We start from the raw sequence: 22,023 nt of genomic DNA on the forward strand, positions 1-22,023 counted from the left end.
CAGTGGGCTAGAGTAATTTCCAGATGAATTAAGGGTGGAGGATGGTGGTCTAGAGAGTATGGGGGTGAGTGGGTGAGGTGGGTGGGCCAGAGCCAGAAGATTCAAGGGACCAGAGTTCTATTATATCAGCTTCACTTACTTTTCCTTGCTAAATCTAATTTTCAAAGAATTATTTTCATCTTTGAGACTCTGTACCTCCTTTTCTACTTGGTTAACTTTTTTTTCATAATCATTTTGTTTTTCTTGGATGGTTTTTATTTTTATTTTTTAGTTTTTTAGTTTTTCCTCAAGGTCTCTCATTTGATTTTTAAATTCTTTTCTGAGTTCTATAAATTCTCTCTGTGTAGGGAGCCATTTCACATTACTCTTCAGGATAGAAACTGTTTTTACTTCAGTGTCCTCCTCTGAAGGTGAATCCTGATCTTCACTGTTCCTACATTTTGTTTCTATGGTGGGGTTCTTTCTTCTTTGCTGGTTCATTTTTTTTTTTTTAATTAAGAGATATTGGGTAAGCATTTTTAATCCTGGGGTGGGGAAGGATGGTGCTTCTGGCTTCACCTCAACTCTCCCTTCTCATTAGGAACCCCAAATTGGGAGCTCCACCCTCCAGCAGGTGTCTGCAGCCAGCAGTGTCCCTGCCCCACTGCTTCTGCACTTACCAAATGCTGGTTCCTTCTTGCCCAGAGCCAGTCCCTGAAACAAGCTGAAGCTGCCATTCCTAATGAGCTAAGGTTCACTTAGTCTTTCCAGATTCAGATCCAACTCCACAAACAGTTCAGGAGGTTAAAGTTTCTGTGGTTCCTGTTCAAGCTCCATCTACACCCAACTAGCACCCAGGCTCCTCACCAAATATTTCTCTGGAGCTACCTGGAACTGTTTGTACTGCACAAAGGTCTTTCTTCAGATCAGAGGGTGCCAATTCTGCCCCAAGTCTTCTTGATTTTTCACCAGTCTATGTTCACCCTGAAGTACAAATCTGTCCTATTTGTGTAGAATAGTAGTGACCACAAAAACAATCAGAGACTCTCAAAATAAGAAAAAGCAAAAAGTGGCTTATTATGATCTCCTGAGAAAAGCCATCTCCAATTTGACAAGGTATTTGTCAGTGAAAGGAGCACAAAGTAAAAACTGCAAAACAAAAGATTAAATAGCCTGAAAGCAGAAGCTCCTGAAACTCTTACCCACCCCAGGCTGGCCTTTTCTCCCATTGCTTGGAAGAGTCCAGGTTTACATTCTAATCATGGAAATCTAACTCAGAAATAAGAGAATAAAAAGAGGTATTTAAATGCTAATTAAAAAGTGGTGGGAAACAGGAGGGAACAAATAATTTTTTTTATTTATAGCTCTATTTGTTATTAAAAAGTTTCAAGTCACAATTAAGGTATAGTTTAAGGTTATATTCCCATGGGAGTGTCTTCACCCAATTAATTCCTTCTCTATTATTTATTATTCTTTGAAGACTTCTCATACCATTCTTGATACATTTCCTCAACTATCATGTTCTCAATCTCCAATCCCTCTGGATCTGGTTTGTCCTTTTTTCTACTGGGGTCCATCCTTGTACAACTGGACTTTCCTCTCCAAATTGCTCGAACTTTCTTCTGTGGAAATCCCAGTCATTTCCCTGAGGTTAAATTTTCCCTATAAAACCTATTTATGGCCATCCCATGACGACATTCCTGGGTCAGCCCACCATAGCATTCTGCCTTGTGGCATCTTTTCCCTTTTTCTACACCACATGGTCTCCTAATTGCACTGTTTTCTGACCCCATTTCTCTTCTTTATAGTTAACTAACTCTTTTAGGGTACCGAGTGCCTTTTAGGATTTAGCCTGCCGCTTAAAGGCATGTCCCAACTTCATGGGGTACCCTTTCCACTGAAAATTTTGAGTTCCATCAAGTAACTTATGAAAACCCTTTCCTTACTAACTATATGCTCTCTCAATTCTATAATAAATCCAGTGTCTTTGTTATCTGGTCAGTACTTATTTTGACCAGGGCCTAAAGTTTAGTGTGTCTATTCAGCATATAAATTGAAGTTAAGTATCCTTAACTTCCATCTGTAACAATTTAGGATCACATTCCTTTGAGTAGCTTCTGGCATATTCCTTTCAGATGGTATATTAGTGGCTTGATGATCCATCAGACAATATCTGAATTCAAAACTCCAAATAATATCAGCTACAATCCCAGAAGATTTTATCTCACATAGCAAGTCTCATTAATCAAAACTTCAGGTGAATTTAGCTCTCAAGAATCATATATCCTAAACAAGTATTGACTATAATCTTACATTGACAACAGTAAGACATTCATCCTAGAAAGTTCACAGTTTTTTCATATCTAAGTAGATGGATTTTAAATTCAACATTACACAAATCATTTACTTTTAGATGCTCAATAACCAATCAAAACATGTAATTAACCATGTTCAAAGGGAGAAAAACAGACTATTATTCTCAGAATCTCCCTAAACAATGGGAACAGTTTTAAAATGACTCAATACCACCAATTAAAACACACATAGAATATGCTAATTTCACATTTAAAAGCCCTTTCAGAAATAACATTAATAATGTCTTCATTCCAAAAAATGTTCATTCAACATACAAATTCAATTTAATCCTGTTGTGCCACAGTTCCCTTTTAATGTCCTGATCCAGTTTCCCTAATTGTCCTATTCAGTTACTCTGTCTCAGGTTATAACTATTCCCTCTTAATGTTTGATGAGATAAAGTTCTTATCCATTTTAGATATCATTAGAATATCAGGAGCCTTTCCAGTACCTCCCATTATGTTATTCTAGGTGCCTCCCTCCATTATGTCATCCTAAGTGCCTCCCCCCATTAGGTCATCCCCATCCAGGTACCTCCCCCATTATGTCATTGTTCTTGTCATCCTTTTAAAAAATCTTATCTGACATTCACTGCTGGATTCTTGGAGACAATAGTCTCATTCAGCCCTGGGACCAAACCATGGATCCATTTTGTCCCAGTAAATTTTCCCCACTTGATCAAATATTAAATTGTTCTCTAATCTCTATCTTGCTCAGTTTCTCCAGCATTACCTCCAATTGAGGAGAGCCTATAAAATATAAATTACAGGTACAATATCAATATTGTACCAATATTGTATCTGTTCCTCTAAGCACAAACATTCCCATCTCCCCCCTAAACATTCCTAATTGCAAAGTCAATTTTAGAAGTTATAAATTGTTCTTAAGTCTATTTTTGAGGTGACTCCCCACAGGTCCTTTAAGCCTGGTGTTCTCAGCCACCAGATTGCAATCTCGGTCATTTGTAACATCCAGTAAAGTCCTTCCACTCTGCTTCTTCTAGAACTTAGTAAATGCCTATTTGACAAACTGCAAAAGGTGTTGTCTGTATCAGCAATCCTTATTTCCTAAAGGCTAAAAAGGGATGAGGACAGTATATAATTCCTTTAAAACTTATCCTTTGTCTGAAAGAATGGGATCTCTCTTTCTCCAACTAGGATAAGCATACAACATTTCATAGGGTGATCTATTTAAAGGATGATCTATTCTTCCTGAGGAAGGTGGATGCTAAGAGGTATGGAATTCCCATTTAATTCCTAAACACATTATGACATTCTGTAATACTCTAGCAGTAAAATGGATTCCATTGTCCCAGTCTGTCCTTTCAGCTAACCCACTTGGAGGAATGATCTGTTCAAAGGAGGATTTTGCTGACCCCAGATGCTGTGCTGAGCTCAGAGGATAGGTTTCCACACATCCAGTTAAGTGATCTACACTAGTGGTTCATTTCATTGCTATAGTCTGACTGCATCATGATCATTTCTTTTTTTTCCCCATGTGATGCTACAAGCCTAGTAGATGTTGATGCAACAGAGTGGGGCCCAGTGGCCATGGGATCTAGTCAGGATACAAAATGCCAAAAGGGCTGTGCTTCCTCCCCAGATCATTAGAGCCTAGAGATTTTCTGCTGTTCACAAGTATTCCTTGAGCATGTCAACTGGCAAGTCAAGGTATCTTTTCTTCATTAAATTTTCATTTTTTAACTTATGAACTTGACAAATCTCAACAAACATAAGCATTTCCACATATTAAAAACAGGAAAGGAGGTTCTACATAAATACATATGTGTTGTCTTCATTCTCGAAGAGGACCATGACATCAGAGAGGTGATGCCATGATAAGCAAGTGTATTGGATTTAAATAAGGGCTGTGCAAGGTCACCTGCCTCACTTTCCCCTCCAGAATCATCTGGATTCAGTGACCAACTATAGATTAGGAGTCTGAAGATGGCCCAGGATGAAATGGAACACTTTGGTTAAGATAAGTCTTAAACAGGTCTCAGTTTGACTGAGCTCAAACCCATTCAATGATTAAGACTAGATAACAATTGAGGCAAATGATCTTCTCTTTCACTTAGTCCAAAAAAATCTAAATAAATAAGCAAATGAATAAATGATTCTGAGAGGGGAAGACCTTCAGGATTTTTGATTAAAGCAGAAATGATTGCTATTTACATTCAATCTGAGTCAATCAGGACTCAGACAATGACTAAACGGGACTTGGCCTAGGACCTATGGCGTAGAACCTATTGTTTTTGGTTTAAGGCCTGGTTCTTAAGAAAGAAATCTAGCTAATATACCCTAAAATATTTTGGGGAGAGATTCAGAGGTGCAAAAGAGAGGGGAAAATGCTTTTTTTTAGAATATCTGTAGGTAAGGGTATGATATCCTATGTGAACAGAGGGATGGAAGGAGGGGAGAAGGGAAGAAAGTATAAAGGGAATTAGGAAAAAAAAGTGTGTGGGACAAAGACCACCGATTCAAATAAATAAAAAAAATTAAGGGGATTTCTTAAGGTAAAAACAGAAAGAAATTCTATTATGATCTTGAGAGAAAAGACATCTCCCTCCCATGAGCAGTTAGACAAGAAGCAAGGCACAGTTAACAGACAAGGATTATATATAGGTCTGGGGTAACACTCCGCATAGGCTGGACCTTTGCAAACCCTGATTAGTTAGGACAAATGTCCTCACATTCTAATTCACAAATGAGGAAAAACTTCTAACCTAGCCACATCTTTAGGATTACTAAATTATCTTATAGGGGACTTTTAATGCCAAGGTGGCCCTTAGTCGCACAAGGAACAGGGCTATATGATCCATGATCTCTGGAGAAAGAAGCTTGGCCCTGGGGTACAACCAACCTTCATTCAATTTTTAGAACACTGTCTCCATCTTGTGAGATAGCTTTCACAGTTCACTTTGATAAGGTTAGTGGCAGGTTCAGAATTCAGGTAACCAAACGAAGAGGTTTGGCTCCCCTAGATTCCCCTAGGATTCAGATCAGGGCAGGGAGTTGTGAGAACCCCTTCTGGCACACAAAGGTCCTTTATAAAGGAATTTACAAACCCAAAAATCTGGACTGGTGAAAGAAGTTTATTATTGGCATTGGGAAGTCAGCCTTTCCTATGCATGAATAGAAAAACTGAATCCCTTGGTAACAAGGTCCCGACAGAGAAGTAAAGTTTCTAGCAGAGAAATCCCAACAGAGAGGTATAAAGTCTTGTTAGAGAAATAGGTGAGAAAGATAAAGAGGGGATAATGCTGAAAGAGAATATCATTTCAGCAGGCAGAGAGTTGCTGCTATGCCAGGGAGAGGTTCCTTGGCATATTAGGTCCTCTGCAAGAACTGAGTCCCAAGTTGGCTCATTTTATAATAGAAGTCGAGGCTAGCAGCTCTTGATGGGGGCTGGGAGCAGTTTGAGCTGATATCAGAATAGAAAATGTTGGAATTGAATGAGTGTCTCTGGGCTAATCTTCCCCTCAATAAGGAGCTTAATCAGTAGTAAGTGTTATCAATGGGGTTGATGCCCATCTCTGGGATAACAGAATAAAGCTGTTTATACTGTTTCCCTCAGGCAGGATCTTTTACAGAGGCCAGAATTCAAGGAGAATTTTTCCTTGAAGGAGTTTCAGAGAGAATTTTGGGGTTCCCCTTCAGTTTCAATGTCCCCTCATCAACTTCATTTGGAATCTATACATAAAGTTCCTTCTTTCCCACTCAGTTTCTTAAGGGCCTTATTTAAGGCAAACCAAACAGCATCTCATATGGGGAAAGTCCCAGCTCACTTCTGGGAACAGCTCTTTAACAGAGCAATAGGCAAACATTTAGTTCAAAGCAATTTAGTCTATAACATCAATTTAGTAGTCTGTTTCTTAAGAATCTGATTCATTCTTTCCACTTTCCCTGATGAGGGCAGATGCCAAAATATATGGAATTGCCACCCAATTTGCAATCTCTTCCCTATTATTTTTTATAAAATCTTAGAAGTAATGTTCCATTATCAGAATCAATAGTCTCTACTGATGGAGGGAACCCTGAAACTGTCCTGACTTTGGTGGGGGGAAATGCTCATTGAACTCTTGAGAAGCTTTCCTCTGACAAAGACCCACCCTTCAGGGCAGTTAAGTGGTTTCATTAAGATTAGCCCAGGACCATTCCCTACTTAGCTCAAACTTAAGTTTCATTTAGCTGGAGATCTGGACCTGATACCTCTATTGAGCCGAAAATTAGTCCAATTGGAAATCTAGGCCTGGGGCCAGTGACAACATTGCATTCAATTGAAACTTCATTCTCAGATTCCCTATTTAAAGGGCAATTTTGGGGCTCATTTCTTTGCAGAGGCCTAAAGTAGGAATCACACCATGCCAAGGGACCTCTCTTCCTTTGGCACAGCTGTCTATCAAGACCTCTGCCTCCTGAGAAGACATTCTCTTCTTAGCGTTAACCCCTCTTTATCTCTCTGCCAGGATTTCTCTGCTAGACCTTTATTTCTCTGTCAGGACCTTGCCACTGAAGAAGTCTGTCTCCTAGCAAAAGCTGACTTCTCAGTGCTAATAAGCTTCTTTTTACCAGTCTAATATTTCAGGTTCATGAATTCTTTCATGTTGGACCTGCGTCGACCAAAGAGGGGTTCCCACAATTCTGAACTGCACTGACTTCATCATTTGGTTCCCTGACCAGGAATGACTTCATCACTACCAAACTATACTAAAGTACAATTTGTTTCAATGTTATTCTACTAATCCTTTTTAAAGCAGCAGAGCTCAGGGGAAAGCTTCCACCCATCCCCTACATCTCAGTTTCCCACTGGTGTAATTTCAGCAAAATCTAACCTAAACATTCTGGAGCCAGGCTCCCTCCCTCTGGAGGGATGCCTCCTCAACACCTTCCCATTTATCTCTAGACATATTACACATCCTTTAGACACAATTTGTGATTTGGGAGTCCCCTGACCTTATAGCTTGTGTTCTAATGGAGGTCAGTGGTTCTGGGTCTTCTGGCTTTGAAATCTGCCTCAAGAAACTCCTAACTATCTGATTTTGACCACACTTTAGCTAGATAGCTTCTAACCTCAGAAAACTCCTATGCCCAGTCTGTCTGATTCTGAATAGACTTCTCAGTTCATTGCTGACTTTTGATCTGGTAATTATGAAATTTTGGAGACCACCTCTTAATTCATCTGGAAATTACTTCCTACTCTTATCCTTGAGCTATAGAATTCACATACCTGTGACTGAAAGTTGTATATCTTCTTGCTTCAAGTTTCTTTACTGGATTCTCTTAGAATTCAATCTGCTTGGTAATGGCATCACATTACTTTCTTTTTTTTTCTTTTTTATTATAACTTTTTATTGACAGAACCCATGCCTGGGTAATTTTTTTTACAACATTATTCCTTGCACTCACTTCTGTTCCGATTTTTCCCCTCCCTCCCTCCACCCCCTCCCCCAGATGGCAAGCAGTCCTATACATATATCCTAGATACAATATATGTGTGCAGAACCGAACAGTTCTCTTGTTGCACAGGGAGAATTGGATTTAGAAGGTAAAAATAACCCGGGAAGAAAAACAAAAATGACAACAGTTTACATTCATTTCCCAGTGTTCTTTCTCTGGGTGTAGCTGCTTCTGTCCATCCTTGATCAATTGAAACTGAGTTAGATCTCTGTTGAAGAGATCCACTTGCATCAGAATATATCCTCATACAGTATCGTTGTTGAGGTATATAAGGATCTCCTGGTCCTGCTCGTTTCACTAAGCATCAGTTCATGTAAGTCTCTCCAGGCCTTTCTGAAATCATTCTGTTGGTCATTTCTTACAGAACAATAATATTCCATGACATTCATATACCACAATTTACCCAATCATTCTCCAATTGATGGGCATCCATTCATTTTCCAGTTTCTAGCTACTACAAATGGGGCTGCCACAAACATTCTTGCACATACAGGTCCCTTTTCCTTCTTTAGTATCTCTTTGGGGTATAAGCCCAGTAGAAACACTGCTGGATCAAAGAGTATGCACAGTTTGATAACTTTTTGAGCATAGGGCATCACATTACTTTCAATAAATTTTTGCCTGTTGACTAGGAGATGGGTTCAAACTTGCATATTCTTTTGAGACATCTTGTGATACCAGTCTGGGATTTTTGGAGTCCTCCTTTTCAACCTCAACAATTGCATACATGTAGATATACCAGATTTTCTTGCCTTTATTTTGTTAAAGGGAGAAAGCAAAACAAACCTTAAGATTAATATTCTAGATAGCTTTGGACTAAATTTCACAAAATTTATACCACATATCCAACTGGGCTGACAATGTTAAAGCACCAGCTCATACAATTTTCAAATTGCCTAGTATACAATTTAGCAAGCAACAAAGTAACTTAAATATATCTCATCTAATTAGGAGAGGCAAATATGTGACCTATTTAGGTTAATTACCAGAGAACCAAAAATTTTAACTTAAAATCAAATCAAATACAGATTTAAATTTCTAGCAACAATATTTCAATATCAATGCACACATATTTCTAAAATGCTATGCCAGAATAAGCAAGTTCACAATTTTAATTAATAGTAATTATCTTATACAATTTCAGGATCAGAATTCCAATTTAAACATCCTCCCCAAAATTTAAAGTGGCAGAAAATTGCCCTTTCACGTCTGTCAATAGGGCTTTAAGAAATTGGCAGACTTTAGGATCCTGGGGAAAAGGGGTCAGAAAAATTCAGATCCTAGTATCTAGCTACAGATCTGTAACAAAATGACTACCCCATCTTCTATGCTAAAAATGCTGGGTAGGGGGGCCCATGTCAAATATGTTGGGGTACCACTGCAAACCCTAGAAAATTCAGGCCAGCTAGGAACATCAGCCTCCCCAGGTTAGATTTCACATATCTGAGAACCAGAGAGGGTGTTTTTGTTTTTGTTTTGTTGTTCTCTATAAACCTCAAGTTCTGGCCCTCAGAAGGGTTGTTTTTTTTTTTAATAGCTTTTTATTTACAAGTTATATACATGAGTAATTTTACAACATTGAAATTGCCAAACCTTTTGTTCCTGTGTGGTTCAGAAATGGTGAGGGGTCACCATTTAATAAAAAAAGGCTGGAGAGATCTCTCTAGAAATGAAGCAAAGTTTATTATACATTCTAGAGATCCATCCATCGAGCAGACAATCTAAGGGAGGAAGGGAGGAAGCACTATAGGGGACAGGGTCAACACTTTTAATCCCTAACTCAAATACCCCTCTCCCACCACTGACCCTCATCCTTATTGGCTGAGGATCTTACATTCTTAACGTGGGAACTACCCAAGAAATTGAACTTGACCAATAAGTACATAGTTGCCCATATTTGACTGAAATAGGGAGACGCTGATGCCATGGGAGGATAGCAAGAAGGGGACTTAGGTATGCCCTTGACTCAATGCTTAAAGCCTTCAGGCCTACTTACACTCTGAAATAGATGAACCCTTACTCGATTTTCACAACTGTCTTGAAAGATCTCACTTCATCTCATTCATTCCAATTTTTCCCCTCCTTCTCCCCACCCCTTCCCCCAGATGGCAGGTTAACCAATACATGTTAAATAGTATAAATTAAATACAATATAAGTATACATGTCCAAACAGTTATTTTGCTGTACAAAAAGAATCAGACTTTTAAATAATGTACAATTAGCCTGTGAAGGAAATCAAAAATGCAGGTGGACAAAAATAGAGGGATTGGGAATTCTATGTAGTGGTTCATAGTCATCTCCCAGAGTTCTTTCACTGGGTATAGCTGGTTCAATTCATTACTGCTCTATTGATACTGATTTGGTTCATCTCATTGCTGAAGATGGCCACATCCATCAGAATTGATCATCATATAGTATTGTTGTTGAAGTATATAATGATTTCCTGGTCTTGCTCATTTCACTCAGCATCAGTTCATCAGTCTCTCCAGGCCTTTCTGAAATCACCCTGTTGGTCATTTCTTACAGAACAATAATATTCCATAATATTCATATACCACAATTTATTCAGCCATTCTCCAATTGATGGGCATCCACCCAGGTTCCAGTTTATGGCTACTACAAAGAGGGCTGTCACAAACATTCTTGCACATATAGGTCTTTTTCCCTCAGAAGGGTTTTAATCATGTAAATTAGGCCTACTTAAAAATACAATAGACCAATTCAACTTAATTGATAGTGCCAAGCAACTTAAGACTTAATTTCAAAAAAACAGAATTTTTTAACAGCTCTGTAACTTTATTTCTTTTTTTAAAAAATTAATATATTTTTGCTGAGGCAATTGAGTTAAGTGACTTGCCCAAGATCACAACTCAGAAGTGTTAAATGTCCAAGACCACATTTGAACTCAGGTCCTCCTGGTGTTCTATCTACTGTGCCACATAGCTGTCTTTTTATTTTTATTTTTTTTAATTTTAACTATTTCTGCAGATCCAAATTAGCCAGTTCTAGATCCACAGAAATATCTTTTTTTTCTTTTTGGTGTGGCAATTAAACTTTCCCTATCTCAGAACTAGTCCTTCCTCTCTCTAGCTAAAAGCTATTTGCATAAGTCCAATTATTTACAAAACAAGCACTTTTTTAAGTTCCAAAAAGCCAGATTTTTTTCTTTTGTAATTCAGTTGACTAAGAGACACACAGAAGACAAACACAAGCTCAGACACACACACACACACACACACACACACACACACACACACAACTTTTCTAAATCAATCAAGTTCCCTACTCCACCTTGGACTGTAAGCTTGGAGGGGAGGTCAATAATGAAGGCTTCTTTGAATTTATACCCAGCCCTCTGGGGATGGAGTGTTTCTCAGAGCGAGTTTAGCACCTGACCAAACAAATCAACAATATTAAATCCCTATACATTTAGTATTTCATCCCCATTCTTCTTAAAGACCTATCTTCCCAGAATACCAAGTAAGTTTAGAACCAACTACTTTCCTTTCCTCAGATTCACAATATTTCATCCTCTTTTAATGTAAAGGAAAATAGGAGAATCCTTATGGATTTGAATTGCCTAAGATTTTCCTGTTATCCAGATGGCTCAACAGTTCCTTGACAGAGGAGAATTCTCTTACAAATAGTCTCCCCCCTCTTCACCAGTTCTTCCCATTCAAAGGGAAATAGGAACCTTTTACAGACTATAACTACTTAAATTCTCCCAATCCCAATTCCAGTCACCCAGATGGCTCACTAGTTGCTTGGCAGTGTGTCTCCTCCCCTCACCAGTTCTTGCTTTCTGTCTGTGCTGCACAACTTACCCAACTTATTTCAAACTTTTCTCAGCTGGCTTATTTCTTGGTCTGAATTAATTCTCTTTCTTTGCTAGCCTACTTCTGTTTTTGCTTTCTCTCTAGAGGGGGCCTGCCGAAGGTTTTGATATAGGAGAGACCCTTACAAACAGGAGATATTTTAGTAAAAGCCCCCAAATCATGTGGGACAGTATTGACCACAAAAACAATCAGAGTAACAAAAAGCAAAAAGGGATTTATTATGATCTCACAAGAAAGGGCATCTCCCATCTGAAAAGGTGTTTGTCAGTTAAAGGAACACAAAGTGAAAACTGCAAAATACAAGATTAAATAGCCTGAATTCAGAAGTTCCTGAAGTACAGACCACCCTCCCCGCAAACCTGGCCTTTTCTCCCATTGTAAGCTCAGGCTTACATTCTAATTGTGGAAATCTAATCCAGAAATAAGAGAATAAAAAAGAGGTACTTGAATGCTAATTAAGAAGCAATAGGCAACAGGAGGGGACAAACACTTGCGATTTTTTTTTTTTTAGCTGTGGCTCTATTTGTTATTATAAAGTCTCAAGTCACAACTAAAGTATGGTTTAAAGGTTATATTGCCATGAAAATGTCTTCACTCAGTTAATTCTACACATATTTGTGAGGGAAATCTGGAGAGCTTAAATTTACCAATCTACTCTAACATCTTCCCAGAATCCTCCCCCCACCAATACACTTATAATGAAAAGAGCCATCTGCATGCAGAAAGAAAGGACTATGGGGACTGAATATGAATCATAACATAGTATTGTCACCTTTTTTGTTGTTGTTTGTTTTTTGTTTTCTTTCTCATCGTTTCCCTTTCTGATTTGATAATTGTGGGAATATGTATAGAAGAATTATATATATTTAACATACTTGCTATTTAGGGAAGGGAATGGGGGAAAGGAGGGAGAAAATTTTGGAACACCAGGTTTTGCAAGGGTGAATATTAAAAACTATGTTTGCATATATTTTGAAGATAAAAAGCTATTATATTTTAAGAAAAAGAAAAAGAACTATTAAAGCTGCTATTTCTCATGGTAATAACATAGCATAATGAATGGTAGTCTTGTTCCACAGTTTTCTTTTATTGTTCTGACTCAGTTTCCCTAAATTGTCCTGCCTCAGTTTCCCTAATTATTCTGCCTCAGTTTATAATTGTTCTGCTCAATCTTGCAAACCACCCCTCTCTTAATCAGAATATTTGATAAGGATAAAAGATCTTATATTTTAGAATATCAGAATGCCTCTCCCCATCCCAAGCTATTAGAATACCAGATACTGTTTTTATCAAGATGTCCCTCCCCATCTCAGGGGTGCCTCCCCCCATTTTGTCATCCCCATCTCCAGTGGCTCACCCCACCCTGTCAGAGTCATGTTCCCATCTCAGCACCCTGACTCCGCCCCTGCCTCAGTCTAACCCCTGTGTCTAAGCCACATGTATATATGTCATTGAGAACTCTCATTGTTTGGATTCTTGGAAAGATAGTCTCATTCAGCCCTGGGACCAAACCATGGATCCATTTGGCCCAATATATCTCTCCTTTTCAAATAAATCTAATCTCTATCTTGCCTCAGTTTCTCCGACATTACAGTCTCAGAGCCAGGAAGACCTGGGTTTAAGTCATACCTCTGATGTAACCTGGTTGTATAACTCCAGGCAAGTCACCTAATTTCTTAGACCCTTTTAGATGATTCTATAATTTTCAGAGGAGATACCAACTTGTATTGGGAAATGAAGTTTCCTCATCTGAGAGCTCCATATACCAATTAAATTAAATGTCCAGTCACTAGCCCTAACTCTCATGTTAGATAGTAGCTCAGACTGGTAAAGGGAATAGATCTTAGCAATAGTAACTAATTCACTTGCTAAAATAAAGCTACTTTCATGACATCATTGGTCAGGAAAGCAAGAGTTGTCAACCTTTATCTATACTGAATCAGACAATGTATCCATGAATATCCTCTCCAGCACAGTATCAACATATAATTGAATATTGTAAAAATGTTTTCTTATGATGATAATAATAATGATGGAGATTAGTAAAATAGGCCAGAAGAAGGTCAGAACAATTAGAACCCCAAAGTCACACTCCAGAGGGTATTCCTCTGGAACAATAATAATTCCATGATCTTACTGATGTGAGATCCACTTGTACAGATTGCAAACTTTTCAGGCAATTTTTATGTGCATTTTTTTTTTTACATCTGTTATACCTAGCTAGTCTCCTATCATCCAACTGTAATGCCATACTTTGGTATGAAAATGACTTTTATTACTTATCTGTGTATATGTTGAATTATCCCAGTAGAGTTTAAGCTTCATGAGAATAAGAATTATTTCAGTTTTGTCTTTGTATCTCCAGTGTAAAATATAGGGTCAAACACATAGGAGGTGCTTAGTAAATGTTTATGGAGTTGAGTTAATTTCAATATCAATCAATAAGAAATAAGTAACTACTATTTGCCAGGCATTGGTTTTTGACACTGGGAATACAAATTTAAAAAACGAAACAGCAAAGGCATTGATATTTTATAAGGGCAGTCCAGTAGCATTCATACACATATATGTAAAATATATATACATACTCACATGTATATATATGTATATATATAGTATATATAAGTATACATGTACTTATATATATATATATATATATATATATATATATATATATATATATAAAAGTACATATATGTGTGTATATATATACTTATATATATACACATAGATATACCATATGTGTATATGTTTATACATATATGACCTATATGCATATTTATATATATATATATAAAGAGAATAAATACAAGGTAATTAGGGAGCAGATGGGGGTTCAAAAGAGGCTTTCTGTAGAGAATGGTGCTTGGGCTATATCTTGAAGAAAGAGAGGGAGTCTGAAGCAGGTCAGGAGGAAATTTATTTCAGACATGGGGGACTGTCAGGAAAATTAAATTGAATGTATGCCTTCAGCAGAAGTCAGAGGTCAAACATACAATTATAGATTTGTACTGGAAGTAGCCTGTACTAGTTGCCAAGAGCTGAATGTTAAATTTTCAACGTGAGCCCTTACATCTCAGAAATGAAAAATGGTATAAATCAGTTTGATTTATTGTTTTCTTGATTGTCTAGACAATAAAATGATAGAGAAAATATTAATAAAGCAGATCATACTTTAAAAATATGTCATGCCTTTTCAGAGTGCTGGTTATTAAATATTTACCATCACATCTCTAGTTTTAAGAGATCTCAGAAGTCATCTAATTCAATCTCTTCATATTTGTGTGATCAGGAAACTAAGATTCTGAGAGAAATCATACAAAATCACATATTAATAACTTATGTAGCCAACATTAGATAGTAGGCCTATGACTCCAAATAGAATTCTTTCCCCTATAAAACACTTTGTATATATTTCAAGGGACAGGGAATCTAAAAGGTGCCCAGCTGAGGAAGCTTGGTTTTATGTATCTGAAGTTTCTAAACTCATTGATGAGATTAAGAATACAACAATTAACTAACAATATAAGACAGTAACTAAAAAACAAAATTAAATTGTACATAATAGGTTCAATTGAAGAAGAATGAGATTAATGTAGGTTAAATTGGGGATGGTATCATAGAGTAGATTAGCCTTGATTTAATTAAAGGGTGAATGGAAGAATTAAGTAAAGGCATGTTAAAAGGAATAAATACGGGATATTCGGAGAACAGGGATCATATTAAACTTACTGGAGTATTAGCCTCATAATAGAATGTAATAGAAGAAAATTTGCATAGCTTGAAAGATGGGGTCTGGTCTTGGAATATCAGGCATGATAAATATGGGCATGGATTTCACAAAACTATCTGTGTCCATATTAGCTGCTGGATTGTTGTGCTTTTGTTTGTATGTTTGCCTAACATCCTATTAGCTAGAATTTAGTGTTTTTCTAGATAATACTGAATAACTGGGCCAATGTAGGAGAACAATCAGTGAGAAAGACAGAGAAAAGACCAGAAAGAAAGAGGGGAGAGGGGGAGGGAGAAAGAGAAAAAGAGAGAAATAGGAAGACAGTGATCTCAACCTACTGTTTCCTGATGTATATTATTTTTTGCTCAGTCTCAAACAGGATTTTGGGTGGGATTGACAGGGGAAAAAAATTGAAGTGGAAAGAGATAAAAACTGGGGAGTCAGTTAAGAAAAAGGAAAATAAAGGATTGCTAACTGATGATCAGTGCAGAAAAACAGGCAGTAGGATGGGTGGGGCATAAAACCAGTTTATTCATATAATCCCTGAGCTTGTGAAAGGCCTTGATGGATTTTGTCATATGGATGTGTTCCAAATTATAAGGGAGGAGAAGTCTGATGAAGACCCAAGCTAGGAAGAAATCTGATGAATATGAGAAAACCATCAAAGATATGTATATAGTCCATGGGAAATGAGGTTGATTTTAGTGTGCAATAGTCTTTTTGCTTAAACATTGAATTAATTTATCATGGGGGAAATTTTCTCTGAACCCCAAATTCCAGATTCTGTTAACCTTTGACTATCATGGTCTGAATGAGGATACACATATGTGGTGAGGGACAAGGGAATGGAATGTCATTATCTATTATTACAAGTTTTCAAATACTTTTTGTCTCTCACACTGCTATTGCATAGCTTCAGAATCCGAGATACTCATAGCAAAAAATGTTATGCCATTATGCATGGATTACTGAAGGAAATGATAATTAAAAGTTGTTCAGGCTTATAATTTAAAACAGATATTGACAGAACTGAAAGGAATTATAGAACAATAGAATTTTAGAATTGGAAGGGACTAGTGATCAACTTCCTCACTTTACAGATGAAGAAACTGGGGCCCAGTGAAGTGACTCATTAAAGACATAAAATTAATTACTGACAGGTGTCTTGGTTAGAACTTCAGTTTGTCAGTTTCTGGCCCAATAAATCCTGCAGTGGGGGCAGCTATATGGCACAATGAATAGAGCATCAGCCTTGAAGTCAGAGGCCCTGTTGGCAAGTCACTTAACCCCAATGCCTTTGCAAAATAAATAATAAATTCTGTAGTGATTTCCAAATAGGTATTTATGTGTGAGGAGGTAGTTCTGAGGAGGTCATAAAGATCAGAGATTTGGCATTCTATTTATTGGTTTAATGATAGAGTAAATTGAGACCTATTTGTTGCTAGGGAGAGAATCTTTTGATGAGCTACTAGATGAATACAGTTTGGAAAACATGGATTTCAGAAAACTTTTGTTTCCATATTAGCTTCTGGGATGTTGTTGCTGCTGTTTTTGTTTGTTTTGAACCATTTAACTGCTGGTGTCCTCCTTCCCAAAGTTTTATGTATTTAGCATATATACATGTGTGTATATCCATATACAATTAATATTTATATTGATATGTTTTTATATGTTCTTGTTGTCTCCCCCTTAGAATGTAAGCTTATTGCAAGTAGACATTGCCTTCTTTGTACTTACATTCCCAGAACCTGATCTAATGTCTGACATATTTACAAATTTTTATTGAATAATCAAGAAATGAGAAAGGAAAAAAAAAAACAAGAGATGACAACTTCTTCCCCTCCCCCAACAATACTAGAAGAAAGGACTATGAAGTTCATCTTTGGTTGGTCCAGAGTGGGAGATATTTTATATGCTCAAATCTTTGTAGGCTATCATCCAAATATACCTTTGGCATGGGTTGGCTAATTGGCAAAATTCCATCTTAAACACATGTAACTTGGTGTAACCAGGTTAGTAATCATGTCTGTAGCAGATGGCAAAGATTGTAATTTCCATTTCAGGAATTTGTTGAATTGTCAGTGTCCTTTGCTCTATATATGTAACTTAATACCAAGGTTTAATCTGTTCCCAAAAAATCTCTTATATTTGTCTCTTCCTTTTCAGCCTGACAATTTCAGCCTTTTTTCCAAGTCTTTGTCTTCTTTTCTCTGAGCAACTCATTCAATTCAATAAGCATGCCCACTACTATGTTTTATCTGGATAATAATGGATAATAAAAAAGTAGAAAATGTAGGACCTAGTTTAAAATCTAATTAAGAAGACAAGACTCACATATATGAAATAATTAGAAAATTATCCCAAGACAACATACAAGAAAATAAAAGATAATATGTATAGATGTGAAGTATGGTGAGGTATAGATGTGAAAAAGCACTAAGTTGGGAATCAGAACAAACACCTAGATTTAAATCCTAATGGTGCTGATGATTTGCTATGGGATCTTGGACAAGTTAATTTTTCTTAGTTATTATGTCTTATTTGTGAGAAATCAGAAAAAAAATAATACTTGCAGCTCACAATATTTATATGTATGTGTATTAAATATCTATTTAAATCATAGTTCATGATCCAATCACTAATATTTCTTTTATCATCCCAGCCAGGGGACTCAGTTCAAAGCCAAAGACAATTAAAAGTATAACAAAATAAATGATCATTTGCATATAGGGATAAACTCATCTACAGATCACTATACCACTAGTGGGAATGGGAACATGAATAGTAAGAGTCCTGTATGAAGAGGATACACATATAGAATACATGTGCGACCTGACCAACAATAGAATGTAGCCATGACAACTTATATTGCTGGAGCAGCATTCTCACTGGAACATCTCTCTCACATTTCTCATGGTCAGCTGTTTATTACTTTACAAGAATTACAGAATCTGATGTTCATTTAATGTCATTGGAACCTAAACTTTTTTTTCTATTGTTGCTCTGCTACTGGCTGGTATCTCTGCTGAACTCTCTTTTGAGTTTCCATAGTTGCTATCCTTGATTCTTTGCCGAGTTATAATTTCTAAGTAGACTTCCTCAGAGATGGGGTGAAAATGCTCTTTTAGTTCCTATTCATAGTAGCTATTTCAGCTCTTTTGTGATTCAAACTTTTGGCCATAGCCAATTAGGAAGTCATCCTGTGCAGTTTTTAGATATTGAATGAGTTTTTTGGACTCCTTTTCATTTACGTTAGCTATTTCTCTTTGAATTGTTTGTTTTTTGAATTAGGATATAAATATTCTTTTCAATTCCCATCATTCCTCTGGTCATTATATGAGTCCACCCAAATTACACCTAAGGGAACTTCGCTTAACTAGGCTTGGGCGAGTGACAAGTTGGTGTTAGTAACAAAATAAGCATTTTTTTTTTCATATAAATGTGAACTCTTAAGAATTGAAGAATTCAGAGTAAGAAAAAGTTCATTATGGGTCTTCATTTGTATAGAAATTAGTTTCACTGGACTAATGGTGTTTAAAACTGTTCCTTGCCAATCAGTTAAAAAGTTGTCTACTTTATTGTTGCTTTGACCATAACACTAATTCTTTCCCCACTATTATGGTTCTCAATTAAGCTAAGAACAAAGACTTAGATCTTTATTCGTTCATGTTTCACAAAACCAAGATTTATCATCTAATTTCTCACTCTCTAGCCCATTCCCTTTATTTTACTCTAGGAAATAAAAGTTACTTAAGCTTCCGAGCAAAAGGCTAAACCTGGTTCTTATAATGGACTGACAATTCCACAAGTTCTTTCCTTTTGTTGAGGGGTGAGATACCCTAATAACAATGGGGGGGTCTTCAGGCAGGTGTTACAGGTTTTGTAAAATAATCTCCAAGAAAGGTTTAGCAAAAAGGGGTTTATTTTCACTGAGAAGCTGTTTCTCAGTGGGCCCCTTCCTGATTAGGAAGACAGCAAAGATTGGGGTACAGAGTTTTGATTTTATTTAGCTTTCTATGGCTTGGGGCTAGGAGCAATTTGAGGGATTAATTTCCAAATCAATAAAGGGTGATGATTGTTTCCCAGGTCAAACTGATTCCCAAATCAATTGGAGGGGGTAGTTTCCCATGGGAACCAGGTAGTAGGGTGGGGATTATTTTAGGAATTTTCCCAGAGGTTAGGAGGGATTGAGATTCAGGATTTTTCTAACCCAGGCCCACCCAGCCCTCAAAGATCAGGGGGACACAGAGTCCTATTACATCATTCCTCCCTCAAGAAGTCACCCCCAAATTCATTTGAGGCAAAGGGAAGGTCTCATCTTTTGGAACTGCTTCAAGCTGACAAGGGCCATAGAGTTGTCCCTATGCTCAATAGGCGTTCAGGCCAGGAGGGCAAGTGTGCCATTTGAAGAATGGAAGTAGCAACATCTATGGGACGTAGAGTGTCTAAGTCTGTTATTCCATGATCTTTAGAACGAAGACTCGTTCAAATCAAATTAGTAGTTGGAAGTTTATACCTTGAAGCCTGGGGGAAATAAATCTCACAAGCTGGTTAAAAGAGGGAGGGAGGGGCAATCCAGGATGGAAATGGAGACATTTGGAAATGGGACCTTTGCTAATAATGCATCAGGTTCCATATGCGGGCTGCCTTGAGGATGCTGATGTCCCACCCAACAATCCTGCATGCCCCCACTGCCCATGGAACTCTCTAGCCTGAAAGGCTAAGAAGAAGTTAACACCCTACTAGTAGGGACCACAAAATGATGTCAAGAAAATGCTAGGAGCAAAGTTCTCATCCTTGGAGTGGAAAGAGTTAGGAAGAAGACTAGAGTGAGAGAAAGGAGGACACAGACAATTTCACCCTTCTTTCTCCAGAATGTTTTCAGGGGTCCTGCAGAGCAGCTTCAGATCCTCTATAAGTATACAGGAATATTCTGAAATATCCGAGAGAGAATAACAGAAGCAGCATTTTTAATTTTAGAAATATGAGTCCAGTTGGGGAAAACTTCAAGTTTGACTGAAGCCACAATAGTCAGAATGACCTTATATGGTCCTTCCCACTTTATACGCAGAGAATAAGCACCTTGAGGTTTCCAAGATTTCAAGGATACCATGTCCCCTGGATTTATAGAAGTAATAGTGTGAGCATCTGTAGGTTTAGGGAGATGCTCATTTGCATATTCAGAAAGGGCCTTCTGAACCTCACCATGCTGTATGACAAACTGAGAGACCAGATCCTGTTCTGGATCTACAAGAATGTCAGAGGTTAAGGATCTCCCATACAGAAGTTCAAAGGGGGTTGGCTTAATGTTCTCCCAAGGTGCAATGCAGACTCTAAGAAGTCCTAATAGGAGATTCTTCATCCAATCTTCTTGAGCTTTAAGCACAGTTTAGTAAGGACTCGCTTGAGGGTGTGATTCATTTTCTCCACCTTGCCAAAAGACTGAGGAGCCAGGCAGAGTGGAGGTGGTAAGTGATTCTAAGTGCCTTGGCCATGTTTTGGGTTATCTGAGAAGTGAAGGCTGGAAAATTGTTGCTCTGCAAGGAGATAGGCAGGCCAAATTGAGGTATGATCTCTTTTAGCAAGCACTTTGATAGTGCTTAAGGTGATGATCTGAGAATCAGGTCAAACTGATTTCCAGATCAATTGGAGGTGGGAGTTTCCTGTGGGAACCAGGTGGGATCATTTTAGGAATTTTCCCAGAGGTTGGGAGAAATTGAGATTCAGGATTTTTTCTAACCCAAGCCCACCCCACCCCCAAAGATCAGGAGTACACAGAGTCCCTATTACATCATCTTCTATCATTAAAAAGCTACTAAAATCTAAAAGCAAAACAGATAATCAAAAACTCTAAAAGATAAAATAAAACAAAATGAAACCAGGACTCTGAGTCAAGACTCATAATTAAAGTCAAGACTCCATTTTGGGAGCCAAGTAGATACTTAAGGCTTAAGAATTAAGCTGATTCTCTAGTCTGTGTTCTGATCTTCACTTCACCTCTGATACTGAAGAGGTCTAGATTTAGGGTGGTTAGGGAACCAAATGATGAGATTAGGGTTCCTGGTGGTCAAGGAATTAGATGATGAGATTAGTGGCAGGTTCAGGGTTCAGGGAACCAAATGAAGAGGTTTGGCTCCCCTACATCCCTTGGGATTCAGTGAATGGGTAGGGAGTTTTGGGGAACCCCCTTTTGGAGGCACAGAGATCCTTCATAAAGGAATTTATGAACTCCAAAACCTAGATTGATAAAAGAGGTTTATTATAGGCATTGGGAAGTCAGCCTTTGCTATGCATGAATAGAAAGGCTGAATTCCTTAGTGGCAAAGTCCCGACCAGAGGTATAAAGTCTCATTAGGAAAATAGGTGAGGATAAAGAGAGAGTAACACAGGAAGAGAATATCGCAGTGGGCAGAGGTTTCCTTGGCATGGCCTGGCATGTTAGATCTTCTGCAAGGAGGCGATTTAAAATTGCTGTTTTTTTAATAAAGTCTTTGGCTACAAGCCAAGGCCTGCTCCCCTTCCGATGAGGCTGATGGGTGGAGTTTGAGCTGGAATTGAATAGAAAATCTTCAATTTAATAGGATTGGAATTCTTATTGCTGGTTATTTGTCCTTAGTTCTTGAAGATCAATGACATCAGGAAGGTATCTTGTATGTGAAT

The sequence above is a fragment of the Antechinus flavipes genome, chromosome 3, assembly GCF_016432865.1.
Source record: "Antechinus flavipes isolate AdamAnt ecotype Samford, QLD, Australia chromosome 3, AdamAnt_v2, whole genome shotgun sequence".
In the NCBI taxonomy this organism is placed as follows: domain Eukaryota; kingdom Metazoa; phylum Chordata; class Mammalia; order Dasyuromorphia; family Dasyuridae; genus Antechinus; species Antechinus flavipes.